This window comes from Cryptotermes secundus, unplaced genomic scaffold (genome assembly GCF_002891405.2).
Source record: "Cryptotermes secundus unplaced genomic scaffold, Csec_1.0 scaffold1033, whole genome shotgun sequence".
NCBI lineage: Eukaryota > Metazoa > Arthropoda > Insecta > Blattodea > Kalotermitidae > Cryptotermes > Cryptotermes secundus.
The window spans coordinates 1,432,909-1,450,064 of record NW_019723917.1 but is presented as its reverse complement, the minus strand read 5'-3'; the positions used below and the strand labels follow the sequence as shown (position 1 = coordinate 1,450,064).

The following is a 17,156-nucleotide window of genomic DNA, read 5'->3' as shown; positions in this document are numbered from 1 at the left end:
TATGAATTTCTTTTGAGTCACTCTACTAATATAATTCACTATAGAACGAACTACGCTGTATATTGCATATTTATGTTTATATATGTTACTGTATTCTCCAGATGTATATTTTGCTTTTTATATCTGACTTCTTTGGCAATAAACTTGGCTCAATTTCACATATTCTGACATATACTGTACATCAAAGTGGCCTACTTCTTTGACTTGAGACCATGCAAATTTGGTGCACTCCAGTTCAAAGCTCATTCACAGTGTGTTTACCCTTAAGACTAGCTTACAGTACTGTAACTTGGATACGGAGTTACATGAAAGAGTGAAACAGTATTTTGCCCTAAATGCAACTAAAATAATGCAGAATTGTCACTTACCAGGAAGAGAGATGATCATATAATATTTCATGTTTATGTTCTAGCCAAGACAGAGAGAAATAAGCGAGGGATAGACTATTTGTCAATTGAAGGCGTGAAAAGGAGTTACTTCAATTTTTCTTGCCGGTATATATGCATAGGCATGTATATGTAAACCAGGATAACTAAGTCAGTGTAATGTCTAGGCTATTCGCTGGTCAGTGAGAAACTGTGGTTCGTTTTCCGGCAGGTGCAAGAGACTTTTCACTTCTCACTACCATACGGATTCCAGTGCCCAACAAATATACTACTCAGTGAAAACCGGCTGCTCTTTCTTGGGGGGGGGGGTAAAGCTGCCGGGGTTTGAAGCTGGCCACTCACCTCCATTTAGTGTCCAAGTTAAATATGACGGAAGCTATACTTGCATTCTCCCATATATCTTCACCCCGTGGTTCTTAATTAAACACAGAGTGTTGTATCCCTATGATGGTGATGGGATACGAGAGGTTAGCCGAGCTGGAGACTGTTCCTCGTAGTACGTTGGACACTTAAGGATTGAAATCCAAGTCGAACTCGCAGTACGATACAGTGAATATATTTAATATAAATGATGTTGATACAAATGTTGTACAGAGATCGAGAATATTGCGTGAATAGAAGTTTATGAAGTCCCTATGACGGAGCACAGAGACTCAGTGCAGTGTATGAACTGAAATCTATGAAGTCCGATCCGCGCCCCAAAACATGGTCTTTTAAAGAGGCTAGGATGGGCGTTGGCTGGCAGTCACATGCTATGATTTCACGTGGAGTACATGCTCATAGCAGATGATCCCAAAGTTCCTTGTTCTCTAGTCGACAAACAAGTGTTGCGTCATGCGTGCTTGTCTCAACCAGAGTTATCTTATTGTAATTAAAACTTCCTGTCTGTACAGTCAGACAAAATCATATACATATTGTTTAAAGTAATATATATGTATGTTAAGAGGTGCATATATTACAAGAGTCAACATACGCATGAACACTTATAGATACATACGTACTCTTTCTGTAAACACTCCAACGTTAGAAATGAAGTAGGATCCTGCCAATACTGATTACAGATCGGCTTCTTATCTTTTGATGTGTGCTTGTGTAATTTTCAGCGGACAAAGTAACCCCTGAGTAGGTTTTTCTGAGTGCTGTCACTTCCTCCTCTCTTCTCGTCGCTCCTGCAGCTGCACTTCTGACCTCACAAAATGACATTGCCGGGGTCAACTTGTGTTATCATGACGAGGCAAGTTGTGCAATTCTGACATCTAAATAAACCATCGGACCCTACCTCTTCATGAAAGTGTGACTAACAACTGAGAACCACAAGCCGTGCCGCAGGGAAACCAAATCTCAGTGCATATAATTGGTGTAGTAAGCCATATAACATCTACAAACAAAAACAAAGCCAACTACGTGGCTTTAGTCCGCAAGTGAACTACATCAACCGAGCGACCGCCGCTTGTCAGTGAAGGTAATGCAAATTTGGCCATCCAATATATAAGCCACAATAATCGATGATACATATATATATTTTCACGTGTTGGGTGTATGTTATGCGTCAAATAACTTCACGTTGTACCGAATTTAGCGAATTTATTGCACATTCGCTTTTACACTCACACAATTCACAATTACAATTACTGCAATTGGCATTATCATAATTACATCCACTGCTCTCAGTCACTCCGGCGAATTCTAGACTGCAACAGACTGGTTACGCTCTCTCTAGTAATTTATTGTACTTATCGTGGCAATTACTTAACCAAGGCTGGATGCAAACACTCAAACAAATCATTTTAATCTGAATATTCAAGTAATTCAGATCCTAACGGAAACGATTGTGAAATGTGGTTTCTTATGAACCAACCCACAACTCTATATTTCTTTCTAGGAGAAAAAGAAATCCAATTGAGACCTAACAATATATAGGCTGACACAAAAACTAAATGGAAAACTTTTGAAATCAGTCGAAGACTGCTATGAGCAGCGAAAAATGTCTTGTGCTTGTGACAAATGTCTAATGATGGCGATTCTAAGTCCAAGTTGTAATATTGTAAGAGTGGGACGATGTAGGATTGTAGAGAAAAGGAAAGTACATTGGCAGGGTTCTGCGAGATCTGAGGTAATCACGACTTTGAATAAAGGCTACTCTTTACTAAGATGTGACACCGTGTAATGCGGAAGATACTTTATTTACTGCAATTTCGGAGAAATGAACTTTATCCATCTTCAGCGCTGCCCAGAGAATGGAGGCAGTACGTTGCACCGAAACATTGATGAATTTTCCTCAGACTGCAGGACGTCTCATCCCAAAAGATAGGAATCTTCATTTAGGGGCTGATTTGCTAGAAAAGAGAGGAAACAAGATCTGATGATTATTAGTTGTGTAACTGATGACGTGTTAGTTGTTTTGTCTGTAGTTCAAGGTCTTTTAAGGTTCATGAAGACTGTATGTGGTACTATGAGGAAACTGTGAATTGTTGCAAGTTCCCGCGGCTATGGTATTGAGCAATATGGTGTTCTAGGTTGCAACGCAGTGAAATTCGGAAAAAAGCCGGATATTTCAGTGGAATAGATCGTATTGTCATGTGTAGGATTGTACGCGTGACGAAAATAACGGGTTCTATATAAGATGATTGGATTTATTGAAACGTTGGTTACAAGTTCTCTTAATCACACTCAGTCATAACGTCATCGCTATTCTACACATTTTCAGTTCACCGCTGCACTCGCAGTAGGATTCTCCGTCTTCACTAGTCGCGTCCTGTCAACGGATCTCAACACAGGAACTAGCACTTCAAATGTCTATGAAGGCTTGCCATTTCGTCTTCAATCACTCAGTAACCTCGGAGCTTAACTAAAAACTGATCTTAGCTCCAAGCGGACTTGGGTTATATAGCCGAGGCACGGACAACGCAGAAAGCACCGTTCTATTGCTTCGTGGAGCAGACCAGACAGAAAACAAAGTCACGTGATAACTACCCAGCTAGTTCATTGGCGCGCTGACTGCTGCCTAGGAACGGACTATAATCGTCGTCCACTTAGACATAGCTTCCATTGTTGAGCATTGGAAATTGCTTACAGAGCCGTTGTCTGGCAATGCGTTGATCAAATCAGATACATTATTTTGGTATATAGACCCGTTGATAGGCAACGATCATGAAATAACCAACTATACAACAGCTGTTATTAAGTAACGGCTCCGCGGAGAATCATGTTCTCACTGTACGAGTTGCACTGAAATAGAAGAAAGTTTTCTATGCCGGCCATATCAAAATTTTATAAACAGGGCCAGTTAGATGTTTCAGAGTAATCGGAACAATATTTCAGTAGATCGTGACAGAGCTCAATGGAGCTCTCCCTAGCTTATTTATATAGATGTCTTGAATGTTAGGTAATGGTTAGCTGTCACCTATTATAATCTCATTTAACTTCCTAAGGTATACGCAAATCCTCCATTTCCTCTTGCCTGATGCATCTAATTTCTTTGGAACTACCAGTAAAGGGAAATTTCATCCACTACTTCTAGGTGCTATTATATCGTCTTCTAGCATCTGGGTCACTTGCCTCTTTATTTCCTGCTGTTGTGCTTCTGGCGGTCTGTAATATTTTAAAGTGATAGCCCTACCCTTGGGGATGGTTGGTGTTGGACTTGTATGTTCCGTTGCCATTGTGGTAGTTAGTAAATCCTCTGGCAACTTGAATATGTCTACATATTCCTCACAAATTTTCTTAATTACAACTGCTCCTTCAATAATGCGATCTAGCCTTAAGTTTTCATTTAACAATTATAGACTTTTTGTTTTGGTCTCTTGAATTTTAAACTCTTGCCTCCTGTGTATCATGGTAGGCGGGTTCTCTAACTTGGGAGCCGTTGTTATGCAAATAAGTTGGTCAGTTAGGTTTATGACGAAACATGGAAATTCTAATGCTTCACAGCTTACTAAACTGGATGCGCACACCAACACTGGCTGAAGGATTTTATGTTCTATAAAACGGGTACTATTGACTTTTGTGAACGAAATGGATTGATTGTTACCAACACTTGGTTCAAGAAGCCAAAGAGAAGAATTTACACATGGAAGGCACCTGGGGATTGGAAGAGGCATCAGCTGGACTACATCCTTGTGAAACATCGATTCAGAAACAGTGTGAAGGATGTGAAGACGCTTCCTGGGGCAGACATTGACTCTGACCACAACTTGCTGGTTGCCAAGTTCCGAACCAGGTTGAAGAAAATTATAGGATTTCGAAAGCGCAGACCCAGATGGGATTTGGAGAAGTTATATGCTCAAAGACAAAGCGTGCAAGAGACCCTAGAAGAGAAACTCGGTGCAATTGAAGGTGAAAGCGGAAATGCTGAAGCGCAGTGGAACGATATAAAAGAATGCATGTTAGATACTATCAGTGATTTGGTAGGTAAAGTTGAGAAGATAGCAAGAAAACCATGGGTTACACAGGAGATGATGAGTAAAATGGAGGAGCGAAGGAAATGGAAGAATGTCAACAATGAAGAAGGCAGGAGGAAATACAGGAGACTGAGGAATGAATTGAAAAGAGCCACGGACAGGGCCAAAAAGGAATATCTTGAGAAGATATGTAATGAGATTATGGAATTTCAAAGAACAGGCCGTTATGATTTGATGTACATGAAGACAAAAGAACTAGGATGGAAAGAGAATCATGGGATTCAAAATGTTGGCATCGAAGACTCCCAGGGGAATAGAATAGTAGATCAGAGGCAAGTGCTGAAAATTTGGGAAAATTATATTTCAGAACTATATGATCGACCTAATCGGCCAGAAACCTTAGAAGTTGAACCGGAAGAAGAAGTAGATACAGACGAGAAAGGACCATATATTTTACAAAGTGAGGTGGAAAAAGCTATCAAGGAAATGAGGAAGGGAAAGGCTACAGGAGATGATGATGTACCTGGAGATGTGCTCAAGTTACTGGGAGAAGGTGGTTTGAAAACACTGACAAAACTAATGAACACCATATATGAAAGTGGAGAGTGGCCCAAGGACTTTACAGAAGTTACAATGATTGCCTTAAAGAAAAAGACAAAAGCTACAAAATGCAGCGACCATCGCACAATAAGTCTTATTGCACATACAGCAAAGATAATAGCAAAGATACTTAAAAGAAGAATTGAAAGGAAAATAGAGGATGTACTTGGAGAAGATCAGTTTGGATTTAGAAGAGGAAAAGGAACCAGGGATGCAATTGGGATGATGAGAATTATAGCGGAACGAACTTTGGAGATAGATGAAGAACTGTGTGTTTGCTTCATAGACTGGCAGAAGGCATTTGACCGGGTAAACTGGACCAAATTAATGCAGATCCTGAAAGAAACAGGTATCGATTGGCATGAAAGAAGATTGATTAGCAAATTGTACATGGATCAGAAAGTTAGAGTACGACTGGACAGGGGGGAGACAGGAAGTGTGCAGATTGGAAGAGGAGTTCGACAAGGATGCTGTTTATCACCAATTCTGTTCAACTTGTACAGCGAATGCCTTACCAAGGAAGCTCTGGATGGGCTCGGTGACTTCAAAGTAGGAGGGCAAATTATTCAAACTGTGAAATATGCAGATGACCTTGTGTTAATGGCTAAGGAAGAAACTGTGCTACAGGGCATGATTGATAGACTAATTGAAATTGGAAGGTGCTATGGCATGGAAATGAATGTGGAGAAAACAAAAGTAATGAAAATTTCGAGACAACCAACCCCAGTCACAATAAAGATAGACCAAAAACAAGTGGAGAATGTGAAATGTTTTAAATATTTGGGTAGCTTGTTAACAGATGATGGAAGGTGTACTTGTGAAATTAAATCCAGGATTGCCATGGCAAAAGCTGCATTTAGCAAGAAGAAGAATCTTTTTACCAGCAAATTGGACTTAAATTTGAGGAAGAAACTAGTGAAATGCTACATTTGGAGCATAGCTCTGTATGGGGCTGAAACATGGACACTTAGGGCAGTAGATCAGAAACATCTGGAAAGTTTCGAAATGTGGTGTTGGAGAAGAATGGAGAAGATCAGTTGGACCGATTATGTGAGAAATGAAGAAGTGTTAATTAGAGTCAGTGAGCAGAGGAATATCCTACATGAAATAAGAAAACGGAAGGCTAATTGGATTGGTCATGTTTTACGCAGAAACTGCCTTCTAAAAGAAGCTATCGAAGGAAAGATAGATGGGCGGATAGAAGTGACAAGAAGACGAGGAAGAAGACGTAAGAAGATGCTGGATGACCTTGGGGACAGAAGAGGATACTGTCATTTGAAGGAGAAAGCTCTAGATCGCATTAAGTGGAGGAATTGTTTTGAAAGAGACTGTGGACCTGTCGTCTTGACAGATTACTGATGATGATGATGAAAACGGGTACGTCTCTCTGACGTTTTGCATTTTATCACACGTTCACTGTATGGGGGAATTATGTCAGGTGTTTTCTTTTGAAAACCGTAACCTGCATTATCCAACCAATCTTGTCCAAACATGATATCTAAGTTTCTTGGCAAACTGTCAAAAACATAGCACTTTGGCTTTAAAGGTTCTAACGTGTTCTCTATTTTCAACTCTACTTGACCTGTTATGCCCGTTTGACTTCCTGTTACGCCGCATGTTCTGATATCCCTACGTTTCTGTACACTGAAATTTGTCAGTGACGATTCTTTTACTAGTGAAACTTGCGACCCCGTATCTATGAGAGCTATCGCAAGCCCTCTCTTAGTTGTGGACTAATTACGTACACTTCGTGGTGCCCCAAGGAATCATTCTGGATGATTTCCTCCGAATCGTTTCCTACGATTCCTATACGATCATTTACCATGATCCAGGGTGAATTCTCATGATCATTTACTACGATCCCTTTTGAATTCCCTACATTTGTGGTCCCGTCGGATCCCTTAAACTCGGAGGCGTCCCCTGGTCTTTCTCATTTCTTCTCTTACTTTCACTTTCACTTTCACTTTCACAACCTATCGGGCGGGCTATCCTCAGTTGCTCAGGATACCCTACTGCCCATTTCCCTGAGAGCGTCTTGCTCTGCAGGCCTCGGTTACATGTCCGACATTGCGGCATGCACCACACGTACGTTTACTCCTACAATCTCTCGCCTTGTGCCCTGCACTTTGGCATTCAAAACATTTTGCAGAGGTTACTACATTCACCTCCCTCTTTACCTGGGGTCTGTAATCTCTTCGCAAGTTTCCTACATTTCCTGGGTTTGGCCATGTCAATTTCCCAAATTTCCTTTTAAATCTCTGTGATTTAACTTCTCTTTCTTCTTGTAGCGCGGTTTCTACTAATTGTGCCAGTGAATCCTCTTCTCCCCTAGCCTTGACAATGTATTTAAATCTATCGTCTTTTATCCGGCTACGAATGTGCCCATCATAAATTCCGAAACTAGAATTACACCTCCTCGCATTTGGGTTGGTCTTTTCGATCCTACTTTTAGCTTCTCTCACGAGATCTATTCCCATGTTGTCGATTCTTGACCCCCACTGGGCTACTGTTTCACTGTTACCCTGTTTTGCAGTGAAAAGCAAACTGGCGTAGTATTCTAATGTTCTTTTGACCGCTCAGCTTTCTTCTAAAATAGCTTTTACTTGCCCCCATGTATTTCTCTCAGCTCGCGCTAGCAGTCTATCCTTGGCTTCTCCTGTCATTTTTTATTCGATAAATTTTAACAATAGAGGGTATTTTGTTGGGTACATCACCTGTTTCGCGGCTTCTACACCCTCACAAAATTCACATAAATATTTCGGATTACCATCAAAACTTTTGGAAATTAATTTGACCGCCTGAACAGCCGAAATGTACTCATTTTCATCCTCTGCCATAATGGTTTGGACTAACCTTTGGAAATTGAAGATGAAAGAGTAGAAGGGAAACCGAAGTTCAGAACGCTGTCCTACGCTCCTCTCTCGTCGACGGCTGCTGTCGGCTGGCACCTCTGCTGTCTCTCAGGATTCAACAAGGGTCGCTGATTACAGCTTGCTTCTACGGACCTAGCGGCTGCGTCCTTCCGAGTATCTCTGTACTCGAGGTACCTCCGGGATGTTCACTCCTCGAAGCAGGCTTGAATCCACCTCGGCGTCTTCAAGTTCTCCTTGCACTTCCGTCGGCAGCCTCGTTGAATTATACTCTCTGATGTTATTGCAACTATCCCACCAACGCTGACACCATGTAATGTAAGGCCTCTTCGTCACCTGTTGATGTTAAAGTTGCTAGCTGTGATCAGGACGTAGACGATACTTCAGGATAGTTATGACGTGGGTCAGCAAAGAAAACTAGGTCTCTTTTATTGCTGAGAGTATATTTACAGCTTTACTAAAGTCCAAATACCAGTAAGTAGAAATTACAGATTGAGGGTACAAGACCCAAGTGAACTCCTAACTGCAGTGAAGCAGAGCTTCGCCCTCTGAGACCTGTGCGTAAGATCTGAATATGGCGTACCCACACCTGTCTCTACTTATAGGACTAATCTGGGCGTTGGCTGGGGTAAAGAATGCACACGTGACATCCACTAGCGATGCATTAGGGCTAGCGATGCATTAGTCTTGACATTAAACAGAGTTCCCAGTGCATTAGCTCGAAATGGGGCAGAACGTTTAGAAAGAATCTTTGTATATCAACCCCAGATTAACCCTATAGCACACTTACACCCAGAATACACTTCAAACACTCAGAAATACACGTGGGGTGGCTTCCTTATTGCAAGCCCTCTCATCCACTGATTGTAAGGTCCTGACAGATTTCTGGTAATGGACCGAAGACATTTGAGTCACTCAGCTTCTTAGCTAAAAGGCTTCATATAAAATGCCCCTTGTTTGGTCTTCATGTTCTGCTAGACTGTTCCTTACACATGGTTCCGCATCCTTCTTAATACTCCCATTATAATGGTTCCCCTATAATAGTGCTTCTCAAACTGTGGGGCGCGTCCCCGGGGGGGCGAAGGGCTTGAAAGGGGGCGCAGCATACTTTCCCACAGATAAAAATTAAAGCTGCCCTAAATCAATTAGAAAAGTGACAAAAAATAGAAATACATATAGAAAAACTTTTGATGAGTATATGCTTTAATTATCATTAATTTCAAAATAACTAATAATTATTCCCTTTACCGGCAATTATAAAATGCGTATGCCAGAGACAGCGTTGATAGTTCGGCAACAGCCGTATCCTCTGAAGTCTAGACTTTTTAAAATGCTGTGTGAGTAAATGAGTGCCCAACACACTGCTCTGTTGTTTTTAGTGATGCTTGATGGCTTTCAAGAGGCACGGTATTAAAGAGAAAGTTTAAGCTGAGGCATGAGGTGTTCTGTTTTTTAAATGGGAAAAATCTCTCACTGGCAGACAGTTTCAGCAACAAGGAGTTTTTATTGAAAATGGCTTACCTCACAGATATATTTGAGAAACTAAATATCCTCAACACTTCACTTTAAGGGAATGAGGCAACTGAACTTTCTTGGAATGACAATGTGAAGGCATTCATGAGAAAATTAGAGCTCTGGAGAAACAGTATGGAAAGAGACACGCTAGACATGTTCCCTGCTCTGGTGTCAGTGGTACGAGACACTGATAATCCAGTGCTTCCAATGGACATTAAAATCTGCCTACTTGGTCATCTCATAATGTTGAAAGTTCATTTCGAAAAAGAATTTTGCAATGATTTTGATAAATTTAATTGGACTAAAAATCCATTCGAAAATGATCCTGGGCCGTCATCTCTGAATGTAAATGAGCAAGAACAACTCATCGATCTCACTAGTGATACGTCATTAAAAAGTAAATTTAAGGAATTATCTTTGTTGGAGTTCTGGATACATATTGGCAAGGAATTCCCAACTTTGAGCCAAAAAGCATTGAAGGTCCTGATTCCTTTCGCAACAACTTACTTATGCGAGACAGGCTGTTCTGCTTTGGCAGCTATCAAGTCAAAGTATCGTTCAAGGCTAAATATTGCTGAAGAAGTTAGAGTGGCCATTTCTGATATCGTATATCCACGTTTGGATAAACTTGGTTCTCAATGCAGGCCCATCCATCATACTGAACTTTGACATTTAAATGTTTGATTTTCTTTACAGAAAAAAATTAAAAACTTGTTAGTTAAATATCGTTTCATTTCAATGTATATTTTGGTTAATTGCAAGTGTTAAAAGTAATTTTTATTGTAGGCCTAATATTGTGATACTTTAATTTTGAGTAAAAAACTGCTAAATAGTATGTAGAAAAACACAAAATAAACTGAATGAAACGTCAAACATACCATGACTTCTATTTTGATAAAAGAAAACAGGATGGAGGCCTGAGAGTATTTTCTCTTGTCAGGGGGTCTCAGAGGTAAAAAGTTTGAGAACCACTGCCCTATAATATTAGTTACAATTAACTTGTTACTCATAAGATTATAATTATATATAGCTTTCCAATACATTCTTATGTTACATGGTATATTTCCTCATTACACTAGCCTGACTGAGAGTTGTAGCCGTCTCCCTTGTCTCCTCGAGGAAATAATACGTATTATTATAATATTACCGCAGATAGATCATAGCGAATTTTTGCCAATGTTTTCCCAACTCCTCTGTCATAATATCTGAAGTTATGAACGAACAAACGTCATCAGCAAGGATAAGAATATATTGACATTCTGAGTAAAATATAGTTAATAAAATCTTCTTGATAAATGATATGAACTCCGTCCCAAGTGCAAACAATATATTATATGTCCTTGATCTTGCTCTTCTTTACACTATATGTTTCGGCCTCAAACGGCCATCATCAGGTGTATACACTCACGTTGCTGTTACACTACACTTAGTCTAAAATTTAACATTTAAAACACATTGTTCCTTTCGTTGTTATTATGAACATCTACTTCGTTGATATCTGTCTGGTTTATAGATTAATTTTGTTACACACGTTAGCACTTATAAAATCTTTAGTTCTAATTTTAAAATTTAAAAAAAATTAAAGGATTTTAAAATTAGAACTAAAGATTTTATAAGTGCCAACGTGTGTAACAAAAATAATCTATAAACCAGACAGATATCAACGAAGTAGATGTTGATAATAACAACGAAAAGAACAACGTGTTTTAAATGTTAAATTTTAAACTAAGTGCAGTGTAACAGCTACGTGAGTGTATACACCTGATGATGGCCGTTTTAAGCCGAAATATGTAGTGTAAAGGAGGGCAAGATGGACATAAAATATATTCTTTGCACTTGGGACGGAGTTCATATCATTTACCGTATAGAGTGCAACAGGGTGCTTAAATATAATATTGAAAATCTTCTTGGCTGACAGTCGCCACGATAGATTTAGGTCATGCAGCAGCAAAATGTGGCCACATGGACGGTAACGGTAAATCCCCAAGAACATTTCATGTCTGTCGTTTTGAATTTTATCCAAGAGAAAAATAAATAATGCGGGCTTTCATTGTCTCTATACAAATTATTTAAAATAGTTCTCTCATTCGCCCCATCCTTGTTATAAGAGAAACAATATGCAATTTCACAGTATATCACGTTACTTACATAGTCATTTTTCTAATTGCTTTTGATAATAATTTCCATGATTTTCCGCTGTACATATTTATTGGCCTGTAAGTAACTTAGTGAAGAATGAGAATGGTGATCTGCTTGAAGATTCCCACAACGTTTTAAATAGGTGGAGGAACTACTTCCGTCAGTTATTGAACGTACATGGGGTTTGTGATTCTACGCACATAGAAATATGTACACATCAGCTATTAGGACCTCATCCTAGTTCTTCTAAGTTTGAAATTGCTATTATAAAGTTGAAAAAGTATAAATCGCCACGTAGTGATCAAATTCCGACAGAATTGATTCAGACAGGAGGTAAAATATAACGTTCTTAGATTCATTAACTCATTAAATAAGGAAGAACTGCTGATCAGTGGAAGGAGTATATTATTGTACTAGTTCACAAGAAGGGTGATAAAACTGACAGTAGTAATTATCGTTGGATACCGCTGCTATCAACTTCATACAAAATTTTGTACAATATTCTTTGCTCAAAAATAAGTCCATACAAAGATGAAATTGTTGGGATTATCATAGTTGGTTTTGACTTGACAGATCAATTAATGATCAGAGTTTTTACCTGTTTTTTGTCAAATGGGAATACCATGAGATAGTACATAAGTTATTCGTAGACTTCAAAGAAGCCCATGATTCAGTTAGGAGGGAAGTATTGTACAATGTTCTCATAGAATTTGGGGTACCCATGAAACTAGTCAGGCTGATTAAAATACGTTCAAACGAAACGTATAGTAAAGTCCGTGTAGGTAAAAATTTGTCTCATAATGTTCCTATTCAGAATGGTATAAAACAAGGAGAGGCTTTATCGCCACTGCTTTTGAACTTTGTTATAGAATATGCCACTAGGAATGTCCAGGAAATCCTGGTGGGTCTGAAATTAAATGAATGACATCAGCTGCTGGTCTATGCTTATGTTGTGAATCAGCTGGGTGATAATATAAATAACATAAAGAAAACCATAGAAAATTTAACTGACGCTAGGAAGGAGGTTGGTTTTGAAGTAAACGCAAAGTAGCCTAAGTTTGTGTTGCTGTCTCGTCCCCAGAATTCAGAGAAAATCATAACTCCATGATAAAAAATAGATCCTTTGAAAATGAGGCAAAGTTCAAATACTTGGGAACGATAGTAAAGAATCAAGATTTATTTCAGGAGGAAATCAGGAGGAGACTGAATTCGGGCAATGCTTTGTACAATTCCGTCTAGAATACGTTGCCTTCTCATCTGCTTTATAAAATTTAATTATATGCAAAATCATAATTTTGCCTGTGGTTCTGTATGGCTGGCTCTGACATTAAGGAAGGAACATGGACTGAGGTTGTTTGCGAACAGGGTGTCGAGGAGAATATTTGGACTGAAGAGAAATGAAGTGACAGAAGGTAGGAGATGACTGCATAATGAGGAGTTTCTTAACTGTACTCTTTGCCAAGTATAAGTAGAATGATCAAGTCAAGGAGTATGAGATAGGCAGAGCATGAAGCATGCATGGGGGATAAGGAGCGGTAGAAGAATGCATGTAGGAATTTGGTGAAATATCCAGAAGGAGAAAGACCACTCTAAGTCCTAGTTATAGGTGGAAGGATGATATTAAGATGGATCTTAATAGGATGGGTTGTTATGAGCTGGATTGATCTGGCTCAGGATAGGAACTATTGGAGGGCTATTGTAATTATGTCCATGAACCTTGGGGTTGCATAAAATTTTGTGAAATCCAAGAGAAGCACGGCAACTGGCAGCTTCGCAAGAAGGGTTCAGCCGCATTCAGTTAGTTATTTTTCTTTACGTGACTGTTCTTGAAATATTCTCCCAATCTCTTAAGCTGTTACAATACGTGCCATAAGAAACTGAGAGCATGAGTCCTGCTGAGTTCTATATTTGTGTATATTACACACACTTCAAAATTGTAAAAGCGAAAATCTAGAGCTTCAGTTTATTTCACTCAAGTTGACCACAATATTTGTAAGCTGTTAGAGTGTGAACATTAGTGTTGGTGCAGGACATACAAATAAAACTGGCCGAAGTACATAATGATAAATTAACTGCGTGACTAGGTACGTGACGTGTTCAGTGCCCCCACCTCTGCTCCTGCAGCTGCACTAACAACTGTGACACATACCTCAGACAACATTCACAAGGGCACTAAAGCAGAGAAATCAACTTGTGGCCTGCGGGCCATGTGCGACCCACGGAAATTTAATGCATCGGTAAGGAACTTACAGCTACGGCTGTCCCTAGGGAACTTAAATCGGGGCGAGGACTCCTGGCCTCCGTAATCCAGCATCATGGTGTTTGTTTAATTTTGTGATTTCAATCAATTTTATCATTTTGAGCAGTGATTTAAGTCGTGGAACTGTGGAACCGTGGTATTAGCAAGCAGAAACAGGTAGCTAAACCCCTCAGTGTTGTAGTAAGATAGTAGCCAGTTATATTAAAGGAGTACGACAAATGTTATTAACCATTCTACATGTCTTAGTAATTTGGAAAAGAGAATTAGCTTGCACTTTATCTGGCAGATGTGCTGTGGGTGGCGTCGATACTAATATTGGAAGTTTCACCCACAATACATGCGAGATAGAAACTGTTTCAAAATTTGAGCTGTAATAATTCAAACGCCGTTGTAGAAATACGTGTATATATGTTCTTATTATTACATACCTGTGGTATGCAAGTCCGGCAGGAGCTACCGGGGCTTCCACAAAGCAGATATAGAATTCACAGATTCTATTGACCAATTATCTTCTCTGTAATCACAAAACATAAGTTTATGTTTATTATTATAAGAAATAAGAAAGAAAAAAGTAATTGTCATTATATAAAGTTGTTGTTACAGACAAGGGTCTCCACATTTTGTTTATCCGTGGCCACTAAAATGTAAGTCGGTTCCTTGTAGGGCTATGGTAAGCTTTCATGCTGAACACAGTAGATGGTCAAGGTCTTTCCGATATTCACTCTACTGGATTTGCTTTAGTTTCGTTTTGGGCAGAATTGCCACAGTTCCTTCTCAGACAGAAATATCGTCCCTTGCAAACTTTCTAAGAGTTCCTTTATTTGTCCTGAGATATTACAAGTATAAGCAGCCAGTAAGTTTTCTAATATTAGTTGCACTGGGTTTTCTACTATTCAAGAAAACTGAGCTAAAGGCAACTAAAATATGTCAGGTAAAGTTTTCTTAAAAAGTTTAAAGTAAAATCTGAAAGCAAGATTCTTCCAAGACAAGTACACGAATATTTATGTCTTCGTATGTGTTCACTTTGTAATGAAGATATTGCTGGTTTTGAAAATCTAGTAAGCATTATAATTCAAAGCACATAGGAAACCACAGAGGCTATGTTTGTGCTACAAGGAGAGAAAACTTGCAGCTTTAAAAATGGTGGTTGAATAGAATTTCTACAGAAAATAATCCAGTGATAATTCCTGAGCACTATGGCAAGACGTCGTGTTGCTCACTTGTTGGCGGAGAGAGAAATTCTTTTTCTACGGGGAATTCCTAGGAAAATATTGAAAATAAAGAGCCATTTTCTTGAAATATTGTGTGTTTCTGTGTAGCGCCTCAAATTTGAGACTGGAAATTTAAGCCATTACCTAAATGTTCGAGACTTGCGCAAAGTGTTTTACAGCCATTACAATAGATGACAACACCTGGACAGGCAACTAGGTTAAGAATGTTGATGATCAGCATTTATGCGTAATAGCGTAAGTAAGACGCTCCGCTAACTAGGCCACTGGAGATGGTCATATGAGTAAATACGCAGCAATAAGATACCATGGGTCCACCCCAAGCCACCTAGAATATCCAATGAGAATATTACTTTGGGAATTGAGGACACTGAGGAGGAGTCAACTACCCTCTGTCGTCAACAGCTGAATTAACAAAATTGAAACTATAAATTACTGAATTTCGAGAGACTTGGGATTCTGATCGATCACAGAATATTGAGTTGTCAACCGAAGGCTCTCTTCAACATGGGCCTTACGAGCGGAGGCAGTGGGCCTGCATCTTGTACTACAAGTAAGTTTCTTTACACATAACAGCCATATTGTTTAATAGATTGTTGATAAAAGTGTTGTTGTGAGATTTGAATGTGCAAACTCCAGTGTGCCAGGCGAGCCCTTAGGGGAGGATACTAGAATCATGTACCATGCAATTGCCGAGGATGATAGTCAGGCAATAAGGGTTTTATAGTGTATGTGTCAAGGTTATGGTTAGCGTGTAGTGATAAATATAGTATGGGGGTTTCACTATGTATAACTAAAGGTAGATTATATTAAGAGTGAACTTTACGAAGGATAGTGTAATCGTATCTAATGAATAGTAGGGAAACAGGATCACATGGAACGATCAATACTTGCCTATAGTCAGGAGTCGAAGAGAGAGAGAGACTCCAGTTTTACGCCCCCGAAGGGGGAGGTTCCTAGTGTAGCGTGAAGTGAAGCCTATGTAGACCCGACTGAAAGTCGGCCTTGTAATAATGTAAATATTGTAAATCATGTAAATATAGGAGTGTAAATAGAGTAGATAGGATAGGATGTACGCAGGGAATTGTGATTCACTCTCCATAATCACCTTTCCTCGACCCATCCAGCAGATCCTACCCAAAATGAGAGTTGCTACAGCAGCCGAAGGCTTAAGGGGAGGTACTAGGAATGGACAGGGGTAGGCACCTGCCACAAAGGCAGTAGTTAGTAGCCTTGATGCCAACGCCCCCTTAAGATGTATTAATAATGTAACACGTGGCTACCTGTAAACTATATGAGGAGTTGTCAAGAAGGAGCTATGACTATATGTCAGGGGGTAGTTCCCACAATAGAGAAGACAAATGGTGGCAGCTTTAAGTGAGAAAAGGGAGCCCCGAAACCGGAGAATCCTAGCTGAGGGTAAGCTAGGATTATTGTGTTAACTCCTTACAGTGTAAGCTGTGGTGGTCAGGAGGGGGACTTTCACGCCCCCCTGCACCACGGCGTTACAAGTGGCGACAGCGGTGAGACAACCAATCCACCCCAGTCGCAGGGACGTTACACGTGGCGGCGGCGAGGGATCCCTCCCCGCCCAACTGCCGCCACGGCGTTACATTCTGTAAGATTAAATTGGTGCATAAATTAGTGTACAAGCAAGTACAGAAAAAGTAATTAGGCCACATTAGCACAACATTAAACCTAAGCATGCATCATATAGTAAATTAATCGTATGTGATAGTAATTTTGTGCAATACAAT

General features: G+C 39.7%; 1 long non-coding RNA gene across 1 annotated transcript; it reads right to left on the bottom strand.

The window, feature by feature from the left end:
• Nucleotides 1-2,227: 2,227 nt before the first annotated feature.
• On the bottom strand, nucleotides 2,228-16,928 carry LOC111862168. Its single transcript, XR_002842387.2, has 4 exons — nucleotides 16,850-16,928; nucleotides 14,599-14,684; nucleotides 8,240-8,592; nucleotides 2,228-2,722 (listed from the first exon to the last, which is right to left on the bottom strand). It is a non-coding gene; the product is annotated as an uncharacterized LOC111862168 (long non-coding RNA).
• Nucleotides 16,929-17,156: the final 228 nt, after the last annotated feature.